Genomic DNA, 19,450 nt, shown 5'->3' on the forward strand with positions numbered 1-19,450 from the left:
CAATTAACATTTTTAATCGAGTTAATCACAGCTTAAAAATTAATTAATCATAATTTATCGCAATTCAAACCATCTCTAAAATATGCCATATTTTTCTTAAATTATTGTTGGAATGGAAAGATAAGACTGATATATACATTCAACATACTGTACATAAGTACAGTATTTGTTTATTAGAACAATAAATCCACAAAATAGCATTAACATTATTAACATTCTTTCTGTGAAAGGGATCCACGGATAGAAAGACTTGTTATTCTTAAAGGATAAATGTGAGTTTGTATATTGTTACTATATATTGCCATCTAGTGTTTGTTGAGATTTCAGTAAATGATACTGTAGCGACTTAACTGTTCTGCCCAAATGCATGATGGGAAGTGGTGCAACCATGACTGTGTGTGGTGGCTGCAAATGCTATATCATCTCTGCGTTGGGTACACTACAGGGTGTTAAGATCAACTCCTGTCATTCTTCCACCGTCGCTTCCCACAATGTTTATAGTTGCTGTGGGAGAGATGACAAAGCTTTTGCCAATTAAAAGCACGGCCCCAATGAATGCTTGTATCTACTCCACTTACTTGACACTGCCTCTTGTCTCTGTATATAAGTAAAAACGCCGCCATTGTAGGCTGTTTGCGGCAATGCGTGAATGAGTTGTATCGCGAATGCGTTAATCGCGATAAATATTTTCATGTGATTAATTTTTTTTTTTTAAATACCGCCCGTTAACGCGATACATTTGACAGCCCTACATTTAACAAAACAAAATAAATGCATTCATTTGACCCTCGTGAGGAAAAGCGGCATGGAAAATGAATGAATGAATGAATGGGATAAAATGCATAACTGATGCTACAACAATCTAACAATACACTGGCAAGCGGGGTGGCCAGTGGGGTGGCCAACCAATTTATAGGGGTGGCCGTGGCCACCCCTGGCCACCCCCTGGTGGCGCCACTGCCCGAAATGCAGTGTCAGCAATAAAATTAACTTACAAGAATATTTATAATAATAAGTTAGCTGGGATAGGCTCCAGCGCCTCCGCGACCCTCGTGAGGAAAAGCGGCATGGAAAATGAATGAATGAATAAGTTGATAATGAGCGTTTTTTTGGTTCCATTCATTCTTGAGGGGAATTCTAAATCAGGCTGCTTAGGCAGTACTTTTTGCCAATATCGTCATCCATTGAATATGGTATGCCTGCCGGTGTTGTGCCAATGTAGTTACCCCAGTCAAAAATTGTATCCCCTGTGCGGAACCATATAGAGGTAGATTTGTGTCCTCTTTATTCAATCAAAAAAAGTTGCTTCAATTAAAAAAAAAATTACTTCAATCAAAATATGTATTTTCAACCAAAAAAGTTCGCTTCAATAAAAAAAAAAAGTAAATGCAAAAATAAATTTGAAACTCAAAAAAATGCATGTGAAAGCTATTTTTATTTATTTTATTTATTTTGATTGAAGTAAAGTTTTTTCTTGATTGAAGCAACTTTTTTGATTGAAGTAATTTTTGTGTTTGGGCCACATTTTGGCTGGGACATTTTTTTCTTTATTATTCAATTAAAAAAATAAGTTGCCTCAAAAATATATCTTTTTTATATTTTATATATTTTCAAAAAGAAAAATAACTTCAATTAAAAACAAAGAAAATTTTCAATCATGGAAAAAGTTTTTGAATGCGAAAAAATATTTGAGAGTGAAAAATGTGCATTTGAACACTTATTTTCCACCGAAAAAGTTTTTTTTTGATTGAAGCAATCTTTTTTGTTTCTAAACCATTTAATCCCCCAAAAAGTTGCTTCAATAAAAAAAAATATTTTCAATCAAAGAAAAAAATCATTTTTGAAAAATAAAATTGCCATCCCCTATTTTTTATTTTGTTTTGTTTTTTTAAATTGCATGCAAAGCAAATGACCGTCTAAGTTGCTAGTCATACGATCTGTTCAAAAAATAATTTTGACCAATTATATATACACAGTATATATATATTTTTTTTTTTTTTGTTCATTTCATTCATTTTTGTTGCAGTTTTATTGCTTTACAACTTTATATATATATATATATATATATATATATATATATATATATATATATATATATATATATAGGAAAGTCAATTACATGCAATGACACTTTTCGGCCTTAAAATCCGCTTATGTACGCCGTACACACCCATGGTCAATTTGGCCACAAAATGTGGCGGCAACTAACCACTTTACACTCAAACAGACTTACAACATATCCTAAAGATGTTGAATGAACACATAACCTCACGGCATAAATGTGAGACACGAATATGATGTAAACAAATTTTGCCAACTTGTAGCGATGACTGCCCGTCGTTGCAACGGCAAAGCTACGAAACGGCCGCGCATATAGGGGGTCCAATCTATTGCTGGTACCCTCCAGAATGAAGAAAAAATACCTTCATTCATGGATGTACACAAATCAACATTCCCTTGCACATCTCAACACCCAGCTCGAATGTGCCTTACCCACGCCTTACTCAGTCCCACAATAATGAGCGCGTGTGACTCGAGGCCAAAACAGGAAGTAGAGGTGAATGGTTACCATGGAAACACGTACCGGGAACCTTTCTTGCATTCATTCATTCAGTAACGCGTAACGCCTTACTGACAACACTGGTCACGGTATACCCTAACTATTTGTGGGGAAGAGTACCTGCATGTCGGAACAACTCAACTCTTTTCAGCATAGTTCCTTGCCATCCAATGGTGCCATATTAATACTTTTAAATTGGTAATATTTGAGCCTGAGCATGAAAATAGGTTAGTTTATGAGAAAAAAAAAACATTTAACAAAAATTTGTAAATTACAAATATGTCAAAACCAACTCTCCTTTATTTCAACAAAATAAATCTTACAATAGAAAAAAAAAATTCTGAAAAATAGTTAAAATCTCATGTCTCAAAAGGAAACTACAAATCTTTTGTATTACCGTAATTTTCGCACTATAAGCCGCTACTTTTTCCCCTCATTTTGAATCCTGCAGTTTATAGACCAGTGTGGCTTATTTGTAGATTTATTTCGGATAATAGGTAACACTTTATTTGACAACTACGTCATAATACTGCCATAACACCACCATAATTATGATATGACACTATCATGGGCATTAATGAATGCTTACGACAGTTGTCATTTAGTATCATCCGGCAAATTATGTCACTAACTCCATTTATGTCCCGCTGGGATCTTTTACATCCATTCAAAAGTGAGATCCTGTCAAATAGTTTTACCAAATACCATAAATAGTAATTAATGAAACAATTAGAACAGTAACTGAAGAAATAATTAGCACAGAACATGAATTTTGATTGTATGTAATTTACATCTGTAGCGCTGCAATGCATGCTAGGAGGCATTTTGGAGGAGAACAGTATTAACAGCAGGTAGCAGCAGAGGTTGACTGTCTCCCCCAAGGGAGCAGCGATGGCCAAATGAAGCTTCTTGAAACAATGAAGCTTTGCAGCAAATTGGTTCAAAGCTTCTTTTTCAAAGCATTCGATCTTATGACAGTCTTATGATGCCGCTGTCAAATAAAGTGTTACCGGTTGATATCTTTTGGTGTAAATATCCCATGATACAGTGAGGACAGCTGCAGTTTATAGTCCAATCTGGCTTATCTATGAACAAATGCCGTTATCATGTCAAATTTGGTGGGTGGCGACTTATAGACAAGTGCACCCTATAGTCCGAAAATTACGGTATTTGTATATCAGTATTAACTACACATAGAATTTAAGATAAACCTGTTTATCTCAATCATTAATAATATCGACAAATGTTGGAATTCAGTATCTTGAAGTCAGTGAAATGCTGAGAGACCAAACCTGCCTGTATTGTGTCTTGGCAGACAAAAGAAAACACATCTTTGTCACTTTTTGCACAGTAGAAAGAAGCGACAAATAAAAAGGAATTATGAATGATTGTTTTCAGGTTGGTGGCCGCCTTCTGAATAGCGTCCAAAATAAATGGTCCTCTTTATTTGATAGATGGTGGAACACGGCCTTTTGTCTTGGTGCTGTGAGCATGCTGTTTCCAAGAAGCCGTCACCTTGATTTACACATGGCTCACTCCGAGAGGGACCAGCCCTGCTCTCAAGACAAAATCTGATTGGCTGTGCTGATTGAAGTGTAAAAATGACATAACTAATACGGATGAATCACGAAGAAGAAGAAGCGCATCACTATCGTCAACCTGATGCAATCCATTTTTCCTGAGAAAGATAGCAGATGAGTTAAATGCATTGAAACCTAAAAACGTCACGGAGTTTAAATAGCGTATGCGTCATAATTTTTAAACAAAATTCCTAAAAATAATATTAGCACCAAGGGCGTAGGTCTTCACAGGGACGGTAGGGACATAACACTACCAACTTTTCAGGATCCTCAAATTGTCCCCACCAACTTTCAGGCAACCTTATTTGTATTGTATAATGAGTTCACTTATGTAGGTAATTTAGATTCTCATTTTTTTTATGTTTTAAGGATAGAACTGACCCTACTATCATTAAGTGATATATTTATATTATTTTCAGACTTACATTTACATTTACCCCTTTTCACTTGCTGAATGTGCCGGACAATTACAGTATATTGGTTCTGAACGTTGGTGATAAATTACTAGTGTACTAGTGTATTACATGTGCCGGTATGATATTCTGCCGGTATGATAGCTTTAAACCAAAATATCACAGTTTCACGGTATCGCAATATGGCAATTACAGCTCTAAAAAATTTTACTTTGAGTTATCTGGGTTTAAAAAACAAAAAACAAAACTTGTTTTTCCATTTAACTGGATTTTATTTTTCAAAACATGAGTAAATTGGAACATAGGTATAATGTTAAAATAAATTAAAAATATATACATCGGTATATATATTTATATATATACTAAATAAAATTAAAATACCGTATTGGCCCGAATATAAGACGGCCCTGATTATAAGACGACCCCCTCTTTTTCAAGACTCAAGTTTGAAAAAAGACTTTTTGAACACCAAATTAATTTTTATACAGAAAATTACAGTACTTTCGAAACAAATTATTATAACAATATATTTGAGAGAAAATCATGTAATTTTGCCTCATTCCAATCTTAATATCTGAACATTTAATTATGTAAACTAAAGTGCAATCACATTCGTAAATGAATGGCTTCTGGTTTTTGAAATGTAAATAAACCAATCTATTGTGATAAAACAACAAAATTGCAATAACTGCATTAACCATCAAAGTGAATTCCAACTGTAATTGTAGTCTTGAAACAAATCTGATTAAGACACACACCGACCAATACCTTCTATGGACATCGGAACACCCAACTATCCACAAACTATCAGTAGTCAGAACACTATATGAACGTATGACAATAATAATGGACCCGGAAGACAGAACACAGGAAGAAAAACATATACAACAGGCATTAAAAAGGTGTCAGTATCCACAGTGGGCAATAGAAAAAGGTGCAGGACAGGTCAAAAACAAGAACAACACAACACAGGGGGGAAGGAAAAAACAAACAAAACAAGAACACACAGATATGGGGACGTTGCCGTATGTGAGGGGAGTCACGGAACGTATCCAAAGGCTCATGAAAAAATACAACATAAACACACCGGTCAAACCACACACAACACGCCACCAGATATTGGTCCACCCAAAGGACAAAATCCATCCAGAAAACAAATGCAACTCAATATATGAAATTCCATGCAAATCATGCAATAAATCATACATCGGGGAGACAGGGAGGAGCTTCATTACGAGAAAAACAGAACACAAGAAGGAATGTGAAAAGGAGACAACAATGAGACAAACAAGGGCAATAAAAGAACAATCACAACAAGAACATCACAAATCAGCCATCACCGATCACTGCAAAAGGGGAAAACCACATCTTGGACTGGGAAAAGGCCAGAGTCATCCACACAGAAGAAAACAAACATCAGCGCTGGATCAGGGAGGCCATTGAGATCCGCAAGCGGGGCCCGAGGACCATTAACAGGGACGAGGGGCATCCATGCTCTCTACGACCTGGAACATCTTGGAAGAGTGAATGGGCAGCAGAGGGCGTGACTCGCCTGTCATTCTGGCAGGTGAGTCACGCCTTTATCCATCAGCTGATAAAGACGCGTCACACCAACATCAGTGTCCCTCTGACGAAGGCGGAAGTGCCCGCCGAAACATGTCAGGTAAATAAAACTACCTACTATTTAAAAGAAAGGGTTTGACGAAATTTGAATAAGGAAAAACATTGCAATAAAAAAATGCAAACTGGTTAAACTTGAGAGAAGCTGAGATCTGTCATGACAGAAAATCGCTTCAATGATATCTGGCGCCATCCAGCGTCGTGAATGGGGAGAGTAACTGAGATCTGTCATGACAGAACATCACTTCATTGATATCTAGCGCCATCTAGCGTCGTGAATGAGTATAATGTCTAGACCGCGAATATAAGACGACCCCCTCGCTTTCACTCTTATTTCAAATCAAAAAACAACATCTTATATTCGGGCCAATACGGTATTTAACCTCCTATGCATGTTTGATAGGCTGATGACATGCCCCCCCTCCCCACACATACATACAAACACATGCACACCCACACAACCCCGACAAAAATACATGTCAACAACATGCCGCCACCTGCGACCCCTTTGGAGAGGAGGGATATTAGAATTTTTCTGGCCAGCAGCAGCTACTGTAAGAAATGTAAAAGACGTCAGTGTTGTGGACATTGGAAACACATCACTAATTTTGCTACTGAAAGTCCGACCTGCATCAGAGTTAGCATAACATTAAACTGTGTGAACATGCTAACGTGCAAAACTCGAGTGGCAAGCTGCTTAAAGAGAAATGTCCTGTATGTGTTTTCTGCTCTTAACGTTATGAGTTTTTTTCAGTTATATTTATTAATTTAGACAGACAATGTTGAGTGGTCTAAAGACAAATGTTTATTTTTTTTGCATTCATGGACAGTTAAGATATTTTTAATAGGTTTGTATTTATTGTGTATATTGAATTTGCTAATAAAATCCAGAAATTTATTCTGGAAGTTTTCAAGAATGTTTCTTTAGTAGTTTTCGAAAACAAAGGTTTGAATCAAACGGTGTATCAGCTGAACCAATACACATGATAGAGTATAAGTCAAAACAGATTTATTTTGCATTGATCACTTGGCCTATCAGTTAATTAGGTTCATATTCATGAGGAATGTTGCCCTGACCCCGTTCACCCAATCTGTTTGAGTTTAATAATTTCCCTTCCTAAGCAAAAAGTGTACACGCAGGTTATGCTGTTATATCGTCCCTACCAATGTTGAGACCAAACCTACGCCCTTGATTAGCACTACTGTCAAATCTTTTCTGGATAAAATTCAATATGAACTTTTAAAAGGTGCTGATTTGTTTTATTTGTATCTAACTGGTACTTGTATCAGCAGTCCGTATGGGGCAAGGAATCACATTTGGAAGCATCATCTGCCCCAGGCTTTTTGCTCCTCAACCCTCCCAAGAGTGTTATGTCCCACAGTGCCGTCCAGTGGTGAATAGTAGTCAGCCCGCTTCCTCCTAACCCTCATCAAGTCACCAGCGCGACAGTGAGATTGCCTTCAAGCGGTGAGTCAACTCACTATTTCCCTTGTCACGCATTCTGTCACGTAGTAGTGATAAGTCACAGCCCTGAGAGTGAGTGATGCTTCAAATTGAGAAGCAAGGGTGTCAAATCAGGCCAAGGACTCAGGATCAATTTGTCACACTGTGGGAACTTGTACAAATGTGTGCAACTGTGCATGTCAGGGTCACATGAATTGTAGTAAGTGGTTTCTTTGTTTAACATATTGATTGAGGATGCATTGGAAAGCATGGATTAAAGTGGGGGGGAATCAAAGATTTTTTTAAAAATAGAAACATTGTCGAGAGTATACATTCATAGGCGGAGTTTGACTTTTGTGGCGGGGGGGCCACAACATGTTGATAACCCCGAAACGCAGTGTCAGCAATAAAATTTACTTACAAGAATATTTATAATAATAAGTTGAAAATGAGCGTTTTTTGTTTTGTTTTGTTTTGTTTCCCATCATTCTTGAGGGGAATTCTAAATCAGGCTGCTGGTAGGACAGCTATACTTTTCACCAAGATCATCATCCATTGAATATGGTACGCCCGCCGGTGTCGTGCCAATGTAGTTACCTCAGTCAATAATTGTATCCCTTGGGCGAAGCCATATGGAAGTAGATTTGTGTCTTTATGGTTCGATCAAAAAAAAAAAAAAAAGTTGCTTCAATCAAAATATATATTTTCAATGAAAAAAAAAGTCACTTCAATTTAAAAAAATGTGTTCAAATGCAAAAATAAATTTGAAATAAAAAAAAAATACATTTGAAAGCTATTTTTATTTGAATTTTTTTGATTGAAGTAATGTTGTTTTGTGTTTGGGCCACATTTTGGCTAGGAGATTTGTGTCATTGTTTATCAATCATAAAATAACTTGCTACATACAAATATATATATTTTCAAAAGAAAAATCATTCCAATCAAAAAAAAAAATAATTTTTTTTGATCATAGAAAAAATGTTTTTGAATGCAAAAAATATTTGAGACTCAAAAATTTGCATTTGAACACTTTTTCATTACAAAAAAATTTTAGCAATCCTTTTTTTTTTTTGTTTGGGCCATATTATGGGTAGGGCATTCGTGTCTAAATCATTCAATCGCCCAAAAAGGTGCTTCAATTATAAAAAAAAAATAAAAAATAAAAAAAATAAAAAAAAATTCAATCAAAGAAAAAAATAATTTATAAAAAATAAAATGCCCCTCTCCATTTTTTTAATGATATGCAAAGCAAATGACCATCTAAGGTGCTAGTCACATGATCTGTTTGAAAAATAATTTAGACCCATTATAAAAATATATATTTTTGTTCATTTCATTCATTTTTGTTGCTTGTTTTCTTGCTTTACAACTTTTACATATATAGAAAAGTCAATTACATGCAATGACACTTTTCGGCCACCAGGGGGTGGCTCCCCTGGCCCCCCCCTTAAACTCCGCTTATGTATACATGGGGGGGGGGGGGGTAATATTGTTATGGAAGTTGTCCAGGTGCTTAATTCAGTTAAGGTAAAACAACTTATTTTCATTATTTGGACATTTATAATGAAGTTTTCAATGTAAAAGTATTCTGATAACAATACAATACTTCAAAAAGCTGCAGTAATAAACAAGGAAAAGTGTTGTTGCAGACCTCTCAAATGCTCACGTTCAGCCTCAAACTTAGTTATCATCATGTTTGCTCCATTTCCCGACTTCTTGAGACCAGCACCTTCTTTTAAGACTCCCGACACAGGCTTGATTGATGCCTTAGTCTATTTTGGGGGGTAAACAAAGCACTACTACAACTCCTGTCATTTTTTTGTTAATCGGTCAAAATGGGTAGACCAAAAAATAATTAATAAATGAGGCCACAATCTAGCCCAGTCAATTTCAAAGGCCAATGACAAAATAAGACCTGGGAACTCATCATGGGCAAATTGCATGTGCACCCTGTAGTCTTTCCAGTTGAATCGCTTAGCTTTTTTGGTTAATAAAAGTATCGCCTAATTGCAGTGATCCCTCGTTTTTTGTGGTTAATGGGGACCAGAACTCGCCGCGATAAGTTAAAAAAATATATACTGCATATATATATATATATATATATATATATATATATATATATATATATGTATAATAACAAATTTTTGGTGAGTTCAATGTATTTATTCAGATTTAGCATTGGAAAGAGATACTTTTTTTCCCAAAGTATAAAAAAAAAAATATATATATATATATATTATATATATATATATATATATATATATTTACTTTAATAAATTGTTTTTAAGCACTTCATATGTAATAATTATATAAAAAAATAAGTTTTAAACATGTTGCTGTCCCACCAAATTATTTTCAAACAAGAATAAAGTACTGTAGTAGAAAAATGCTTGGCTTTAAATGCTTCATCGAGTGAGTCCACTCAAACTATTCACTTACACACAATGATTTGCCACAGCAACTGTTGAACAAGTTAAACGATGATTGACGCATGATTGAAGTCCGTGGCTCTGGCAAGATCAAATCCAAACATTTGTCAACATCGTTAACTTAAACAGGCAACTCCAGTGCACGTGCTGGCGAACAAAGAGCAGGAGGAGCGAGTGAGACTAGCGATCGGATCAGCACAGCTCATCTGTATTTTTTTTTTAATCAAAAGATTCGCGATGGACTGAGGGCGAGAAGTTTGAAGCGCGAAGTAGCGAGGGATCACTAAGAAAAATTAGAAGCTAAAACCCAGCAGAGGGCTGTGACACCACAAAAAACTTAAAGTGCGTATGACAGGATATAAAAAGTCTTAAATAGCATTATTGCGTGAATTACAATCATATTTTGAGACGATTCGACTATGTACAACAATTTGGCAAGGCGCAGATGACGAGAAATTAGTCTTTTAATCTGTTGTTTAGCCACGCCTACCATTATAGCGGTCTAGCGTCCCCAAATCGGGGACCATTCAGCCCATTGGGGGGGAAATTATTCAGAATGAGGAAAATGCGACGAAGAGAGCATCAAAATGTCATTGCTTCAATCTATCTACAACAATATTTTTACAGGATATGCTTTTTACCCAAGTATTTTCCCCCAATTGCTAAATCAATGGTATGGTCATGACAAATAACAGTGGTGTGCTAAAAGGCATATGAAATATTGAAAATGCATTTATTCAGTACGACATGGCAAAATTACTCTATAATGGTCAAAACTGTCGACTTCTTGGCAACTCCCCACGATATTTTATGCCACCGGAGTTAGTCTGGCTTTTGACATTTCTCTGACCCGGCTTCGGAGAGTGTAAACAAATCAGGAGGCGTGACAGCTAGCCGACATGCTAACTCCAACCGAGCGACATCTCAAAGTCTTATTTTCGCTTTTCGAAGCAAAAAAATCACACAAAACTACCCAGGATCATGTCACACAGCAGCAGGGTTGTCGATTGCCTTCGCCGATCAGCAACCCAGCCGGCGGTGAGCAAGTTACAGCTCGTCGTTCCCCTGCTACGGGCAGGAGAGCTTGTTTGCAGGGGAAGCAGCTAGATAATGACCGCCGGATACACTGGCCGATGTCAGAGGAGCGCGTAGCTGCCACATGGTCAACACGAATATGTCGTAGATTATTACTTAAAAACACGGCGAAGACGTAAATATTGAGAGAGTGGCGTGCAGTTGTTGTGTGCAGCTAACAAGGCAGGATGTGTCTGAGAAGAACTTTTCTACATGTCCGTCCATGATCAAACATAAGTAAATATTCCTTTATTTAAATAAAATGTGTAGTGTTTACTTTGAAATTGCTGTATTTGTGGCCATTTTTAACACAAAGTTACAATTTCTGATGGAGTGGAAAATTTGACAGAATTCCTGGCACACGAAGAGGGCAATAAGCCGAGTATAGTGCTCTTCCGGCGAGGGTGTGTGTGCAACAAGCCGCTGGTCGTCCGCCGAGTGGCAATCTGGGTGGACAAGGAGCATGTCAGCCACAAAATGCAAGCCACCTCGGTAATAAAACGTGTGCCATGATCCCAGTATTTGACATAATACAAAAGACGATGTTTACCACTTCCTCGTAAGTCCAACGGTCCCACAGTTGTCGCACACTTGTTTGTACTGATCTCGGGGTGAACAGGAATTTCTGAAACCTTAAAATGCTCACACGCCTCTACCTGGTGCAGCTACAAAAGCCTGCAGCCGTTTGGCTGATGTGGTGCGAAAAAATAAACGAATTAATCCGCAAAATCAGCTGAGTCCGCAGTCCATCTGCATGCTATAAAGCAATGCTGTATTGTGAGATGCTGACCCGGGTGACTTCATATTCGCATTGGTTCAAAACCCAAGACTGGAGCTGGAAGTCACTCATTTTCATGGCATGGGATTAAAAAACTGAATATTTAAAACCATCGCTTCCATACAAATTCAAGTGGTCTATTTTATTCAGGAGCATAAAACAACGCGTGAAATATGAAATAAACATGCTTTCTGGTGTCATTCGAACTTTTTAATGTACGAAAACATAACAAGACAGGATTAAAAAAAATACGTAACAATCACTAATGCTTGTAAAATTAATCACAGGCCCCTATTCTATCATTAATTACCACCCATCAGCGCCCCGCTGCTGACGGATTTCCTACGGAGAACTTTAACTCATGGGAATGTAAAGGTACTGAAAATGCCTGTATGCTAGCAGAGCCGCCGTCTCATACCAAACAATCCTTGTTAGTTGAGAACCCTGCTAGACAGCATGCATGTGATGCCGGTAGTCGTTGATGTCATGCTGCAAACACAGTAAACAAACTTAACAGTTTTTCAATGCCCTTTGTCCATATATAGTAGTACAATCATGTTTTTCCTCTGGTTAGCAGGTGTCCCTAAGAGTTAAAATGCCTCCCAGGCTTTCTATCAAGTTTGCGTGTTCTCACTGCTTGTGTGGATGATTGTGGTTGTTTGTCTGTGTATGGTCTGCTTGATTGGAGGCCAGTTCAGGAAATACCTGTACTTTTGATCAAAGTCAGCTGGGATAAACTCCAGCTAACTTGAGACGCGATCACTCTAAGCACTTTTAAAAACAGTTGGCTAGTAGGCCTAGGCGGATCTACTATTCAGGCGAAGTAGGCGATCGCCTTAGGCCCCCAACCAGTAGGGGGCCCCCAACCAGCTGCCCTTGCCCCCAACGAGCAAGGGCTTGGGCCACCGGAGCCAACAGCACCCCCAACTATTCGTCATGTATAATTATGTCAGCATACCAAACAAACAAATAACAAAACAAAAAAGAAAGCCATTTGAATGCTGCATTTATATTATCTCTCCCCCCCACACACACGCACTACAATGGACTGTTCCACGATGACGGACTGCGTATCAGTCGCTTCGCTTCATTTAGCGCCGTTTAGCTTCGCTTAGCTCTGTTTAGCATCGCTTAGCTCCGCTTAGCTGCTCTCCCTCGTTTTTTCACACCACTAAGCTCGCTATTTTTACAGCTCACTGCTACTTTGCACATCGGCTATCGTTTATTTCGAACACATAAGAATGTGCTCTCCATGAGAGTCAAAGTGCAGTTAGGGAGAAGTTGTGAACAGGCTGCTAATGCCTCTTTTAACTTTCTTCTTCACACCGAACATAAAACACACGACAGCACGCCCTCTGGCGAAACAATGCAGTACAGTTCCAATCAGTCATACAGTAACACCAGGGGTGAAAGTGGCTAGAATTTCTTGCCAGAACTCTCCGACGTGAAGATAGCCACGGAGCCAGAAATTGTATTTATCTATTTATTTTCATTTTGGGGGGGGTCAAACCTCCTAAAAGCACAGTTATTTCTATAACACATACAAAAACTGATTTTAAATTCAAAATTGTATTTTTTTGAAGATTTGCAAAATAAAACAAAAAGAGCAATAACCCCAACCTCCATCTCCTAATTTTTATTTTCCCTCATTCCCTCACATACTAAATGCCAAATCTCAATTTTAACTACTTAAGAACATAGGATATTGTGTATTAAAATTGAAGTTAACGTAAACATTTACTTGTGCTTTCCTTTTTTTTTTTCCAATAATAAAGATATAAGTAACATACATTCAGAAAAATAAGTGCAAATGATTTATATTATGCAGAGTGAAATGGAATATATTTTGAAGACCGTGCAAACATTGACTTTTTAAATCATAAGGAAATGAATAAGTAGCCTAAAATAAATGAAAAAATATAAGTCCAAAGTGTACATTAACAGCTAAGATGTTCTGAACCTCCGCATCAGAGCAAATAAAACTAAATATGATAAATAAGCCTCCTCAACTCTTTCCTAGCTCTTAAAAATTTTATCCATTTTCTGTTGCATTGCCCTTTTTTGTCGCATCAATTCAACAAACTTTTTTTTTTTTTTTTTTTGGCTGTTCCAAAAAAAAAAAACCATGCACTTTTGAACCAATCAGAGCTAACTATCTCTGCTGATCACATGTCAGTATGTCAGCCAATTTAACGGATAAATGACTCCAGGCATTTTGCTTTGCTGTGTGCATTCACGCATTGACGTGACTCGTCATCGTCAGACTCAGATAACTGCAGCAGCTGGGGAAACCGCCATGCCGTCCGAAGAATAAAATAACTAATAAATATCGGTGGAAACGGATTACACTACACAAGCACTTTATTATGCTTGTTATTAACCGTTGTGTATGTAAATCTGAAGTTGGTAGATTGTTATCTTCTTGGAGAGGAAATGCATGTGTGGCAGCTTAGCATTTTTTTTTTACATAGCGTTTTTACAGTTGCCGTCATATTTTTTGGAATCAAAGCACCGTGTACCGGAACAGCATTCAGGCCCTGAATCTTATACCAGAACTGCGTTCCGGCCCTGAATCTTATATCGGAACTGCGTTCCTGACCTGAATCTTATGCCGGAACTGCGTTCCTGACCGTTCTGGCCCACTTTCACCCCTGAGTAACACGCAACAGCTGGTTAACAGCATTTGCTAACGGAAAAAAAAAATCTATTAGTGACACCACAAGCAATGAAGAAGAATGTTTTTATTACGGAGTGGAAAGTTTTCGGTTAGCAGTTTAACGAACGTACCTGCGGTGAACATTTCAAAATAAAAGCACGTTATGTTCGTCATATAAATAACGATTTCTAGAGTTAATTCCATATACTTCAGAATTAATATTATAATATGTAGAGTAAATACTACAGAATACAGATTCTACACTAAGAATAGCTTTCAAATGACACTCTTTATGACAAATATGATTGGCAATGAATAATTATAATTATTATACTACTATTATTTATAGTAGTACACTATAATAATAATGCTAGAATTTTTTTTAAAGAATTGTTTTGAATAATGTTGGAAAGGCAAAGTCAGTGTTCTGAATCTGTTTACTTTCCATTCTTTTGCACTAGTAAGTGCTATCAGCATTTAACCTCATTGTTAATTTGAGATTAATTATTGTTATTTACATGATTATTTGTACTTTAATAAAGAATTTAAGTGTTCCAAAATGTTTTTGTGAATTAATAAGCGTCAACAAAAATTTCATTGCTAAATTAGTAAAAAAAAAAAAAAAAAATTAGATTAGTCGACTAAACGTAAAACTAGTCGGCTGACTAATCAGGAGAAAATTTGTCGTTTAGGACAGCCCGAGTGTACCGGAACATATTTCCTCCACACCCTTCTCACCTTTTTAACCCCTGACCCATGAAGAGGGCCCCTGGATATGTTGCCTTAGGTCCCAAAATTGCCAAGACCGCCACTGCTAGTAGACTACTACCCATTTTTACAATCCAGTGGCAGCATTCGTTTTGATATGACCATGATCTGTTTGCACAAAAAAATAGAGGAAGAGTAAAGTATATAGTGAGAATTCTTTAGTTTTATTTGCAGCTAAACGGATGACGCACAAAAAGACAGGATGCTGTTTGGGTCACTTTGATGTTTACAGACAGAAAAACAATGACCCACATTCTTCCTCGCATGCTATACGGTACGTCTCTCCAGAGCACGCGAACAACACATGCCTTGGCCGCTTTCAAGTTGAATTATGGCCTGGCCGCTGCATGGCGCACATTGCCGAGGACTTTATGCATCATAACTTCAAAGTGTTATTTTTTTGTCTGCTGCACGGGGGAGGTAAAGAGCGGCTGAAGAGGACCGGATGCATAGTCATCAGTGGACAAAAATATTCTGAACTAACACAGGAATAGCAATTCCTCAATAATAATTTAAGAATAAACCACAAGCTCTAGTTAATAAAAATGTGTGTTTGGCTCAAACAACAAAAACAAAATGAGCTTTGTTACTGAAACAATATCATTGATGGATATAGTTAGGTGAATTGTGCACTAAACATTAGACTTTGACATACCCATCAAAAGCACCTCAAGGAACACATAAACACACATGCAGATCTTCCACATGGCAAGGAAACCTCTAGCATACCAAAGGGAAAACACAAATTAGATTTTTTAATTATTTTTATTATTATTTTTTAAACCTTGCCAACATTGAAATGAATATCTATTTGAAGTAAGTATTTGCTTACAGCAACACTGTCAACTGGGTAACAGCACGTCTATCTCATATGAGGTTAGAATCTGCTGGCTTTTTCCCCACATTGAGGAGCATTGTAATTGCCCTGCTGTTGTTCTGTCATGAAGTATACAACTCCGAGCAAAAAGTATGGAATCACCAGTCCCGGACGAGCACTCACTCAGACATTTTATCATGTAGAACAAACTCAGATAAAAAGCTTGAAAAAAAAAATGAATTAGTTAAAAAGTGCAACTGTTTAGCATTCAGAAACACTAAAAGATGTATAAAAACATTGTGGTGGTCAGTAAATGTTACTTTTGTAGAGCAAGTGCAGGGAAATATATATGGAATCACTCCATTCTGAGGAAAAAAATATGAAATCACGAGAAACAAACAAAGACATAACAATCAAAACACATCTCTAGAATTTAGTAGCACCACCTATGGCTTTTATGACAGCTTGCAGTCTCTGAGGCATGGACTTCATGAGTCTTCTTCATCAATTAAGTGCCAACTCTCTTTGATCGCAGTTGCGAGATCATCCCTGCCGGTTGGAGCCTTGCTGTGGACCATTTTTTTCCCAATTACACCACAGGTTTTCAATAGGGTTGTGATCTGGGCTATTTGCAGGCCATGACATTGACTGGATGCGTCTTTCTCCAAGGAATGCTTTAACAGTTTTAGCTCTGTGACATGATGGATTGTCATCTTGGAAAATGACATATTTTCAATTGAAGGGATAAGAAAGCTGTCTAAAATGTGTGCATTTATTAAAGATTTAACCATAACCATCTCCCCAGTGCCTTTGCCTGACATGCAGCCCCATATCATCAAGGACTGAGGGAATTTTAATGTTTTATTCAGGCACCAAAGTTCCAGCATCATTACCTTGTCAAGAGTCAAGAATCTGCATTGGACAAGGTGTCAAGAGTCAAGAATCTGCATTGGACAAGGTGATGATGCTGGAACCTTTGTTTGGTGCTGTTCCAGTGAGATTTACAAAGATGACTTCCTGAAGAAAACATCAAAATTCCCTCAGTCCTCGGTGATTTGGGGCTGCATATCAGGCAGGCACTGGGGAGATGGCTGTGGTTAAATCTTCAATAAATGCACAAGTTTATATTGAAATTTTAGACAGCTTTCTTATCCCTTCAAATGAAAATATGTTTGTCATTTTCCAAGATGACAATGCATTATGCCACAGAGCTAAAACTGTTGAAGCATTCCTTGGAGAAAGACTCATCCAGTCAATATAATGGCCTGCAAATAGCCCAGATCTCAACCCTATTGAAAACTTGTGGTGAAAATGGAAAAAAATTGTCCACAGCAAGGCTCCGACCTGCAAAGATGATCTGGCAACTGCAGTCAAAGAAGGTTGGCACCAAATTGATGAATACTCATCAAGTCCATGCCTTAGAGACTGCAAGCTGTCATAAAAGCCAGAGGTGTTGCTACTAAACACTAGAGATGTGTTTTGATTGTTATTTCTTTGTTTGTTTCTCATGATTCCATATTTTTTTCCTCAGAATGGAGTGATTGCATGTACTGTATATCCTTGCACTTGCCCTATAAAAGTGACATTTACTGACCACCACAATGTTCTTTTCATTCATTTTTTTTTTTGTGTTTCTGAACGCTAAAGAGTTGCACTTTTGAACTAATTCATTCTTTTTTTCAAGCTTTTTATCTGAGTTTGTTCTACATGATAAAATGTCTGAGTGAGTGCTCGTCCGAGATTGGTGATTCCATACTTTTTGCTAGGGGTTGTATTGTTGTTTTCGTGGCTTCTGCCGAGAATGTGAATAATGTAACATCTGGTCATTCAGTTTTCTGTAGTTTTTTTTCCTTTTGGGGTTTAAAAGTAATATCACATTTACTAGTTAATGAAAAGCTAAGCTTATTTTGTTATAAACTTAGAAGCAGGATTATAAATATTGAGAATTCTTTTATTCTGAACTGCTCCAGACGATGTATGTGTTACAGTTGTGTGGTGTGCTGATGGCTCAAGGTCCAAATGTGTGACTTCACACAGATACTCAGATTAATCTCTCCATTTTTCTTCAAATTAGTGTTTATACATGTGTTATAAAGCAGCAAGTTCCACAAGCTCCATAAATTAAAGTTTATTCTTCCCAGCCTCCAATTGACATCTTGAGACGATTAAGGCCTACAAGTCTTTTTAAAAATCTTTTAATCTGGTCTCTATTCTCATCTCTTTGTTAAGATTTATAGCAGCCACTAAAAAAGGGTCACTGTATCCTTAGACTAGCATCAATTTTACTGCCTTGTTCGAAATAAATGTAGTGATGTTCACTGATGCAGGACTTAACAAATGAAAGACACTTTAAAATTTATAGATTTGTTTTCTAAATATATTGTACGCATTTGAAAATAATTGTTTAAAGCAAGAGAACAGACTGAAAACTGCAGTTTGTTGCGAAGGTGATTTACATGTGAACTATTTTTAAACATTATACAGTGGTACCTCTACATATGAAGTTACTTCTTTCAGAATTTTCCCATAAGAATACATTATAATTCCATTAATTCGTTTCACAGCCCGAAAACCTACTCTAAATCCTTAATGAATACTGCTGATGTTATTGCAAATAGCAATTACACAGAGCAAAATAAATTCAGGTAACAAGTGGAGCCTCTCTAGACCTCGTTAGACATCGTTAGAAGAAGTTAGACCTCTTTGACAGCCAGAAATCTTGCTTGTTTGTAGGTGACCAAATACTTATTTTCCACTCTAATTTGAAAATAAATTCTTTAAAAATCAAACAATGTGATTTTCTGTGTTTTTTTCCACATTCTGTCTCTCATGGTTGAGGTTTACCCATGTTGACAATTACAGGCCTCTCTAATCTTTTCAAGTAAGAGAACTTGCACAATTGGTGGTTGACTAAATACTTATTTGCCCCACTGTAGTTGTTTAAACATAGTGAAACTCACCCCATCGTGGCTTGTGAACAATTTGAGCCGATCAGGGATTCTTATGATTCTTATGTGTAAATGATTTATACGTCAAAATTCTTTTTTAAAAAGCCTGCAAAAAAGTGGTGTTGTAATTAATTCACCGAAACATTCAGATTTCCCCCAATCAAAGCAACACAATCAGTTACCTCGTATCTTTACAGCAGAATGTTACGATAGATTTCTGCACAGGAAGAATTGATTGTGTAAAAGGGCTCGAACACACAGTAACTGGCACTAGGGAGGGATTGACCATAAATTGTGACTGAGCCTACTCAGTTGGGAACATTTGTACTAGAACAGGAAAAAGAAACGGTCGCATTTCCTGAT

At 37.0% G+C, this 19,450-nt stretch overlaps 1 protein-coding gene across 24 annotated transcripts in view; it reads left to right on the top strand.

Moving 5' to 3' along the window:
• Nucleotides 1-19,450, top strand: part of adamts9 (ADAM metallopeptidase with thrombospondin type 1 motif, 9) — a 196,191-nt gene that overhangs the window by 15,147 nt on the left and 161,594 nt on the right. For 16 of the 24 annotated variants that reach the window (XM_057847215.1, XM_057847191.1, XM_057847190.1 and 13 more), the window contains one exon: nucleotides 4,015-7,641. The exons of 3 other annotated variants lie outside the window; for them this stretch is intronic. The gene's annotated coding sequence lies outside the window, so the exon portion shown is untranslated. Of the gene's footprint in view, nucleotides 1-4,014; nucleotides 7,642-9,987; nucleotides 11,613-19,450 lie in introns of those variants that run through there. 5 more of the 24 variants (XM_057847193.1, XM_057847199.1, XM_057847202.1 and 2 more) reach the window with 5 other exon arrangements.

This window comes from Corythoichthys intestinalis, chromosome 9 (genome assembly GCF_030265065.1).
Source record: "Corythoichthys intestinalis isolate RoL2023-P3 chromosome 9, ASM3026506v1, whole genome shotgun sequence".
NCBI classification, from domain to species: domain Eukaryota; kingdom Metazoa; phylum Chordata; class Actinopteri; order Syngnathiformes; family Syngnathidae; genus Corythoichthys; species Corythoichthys intestinalis.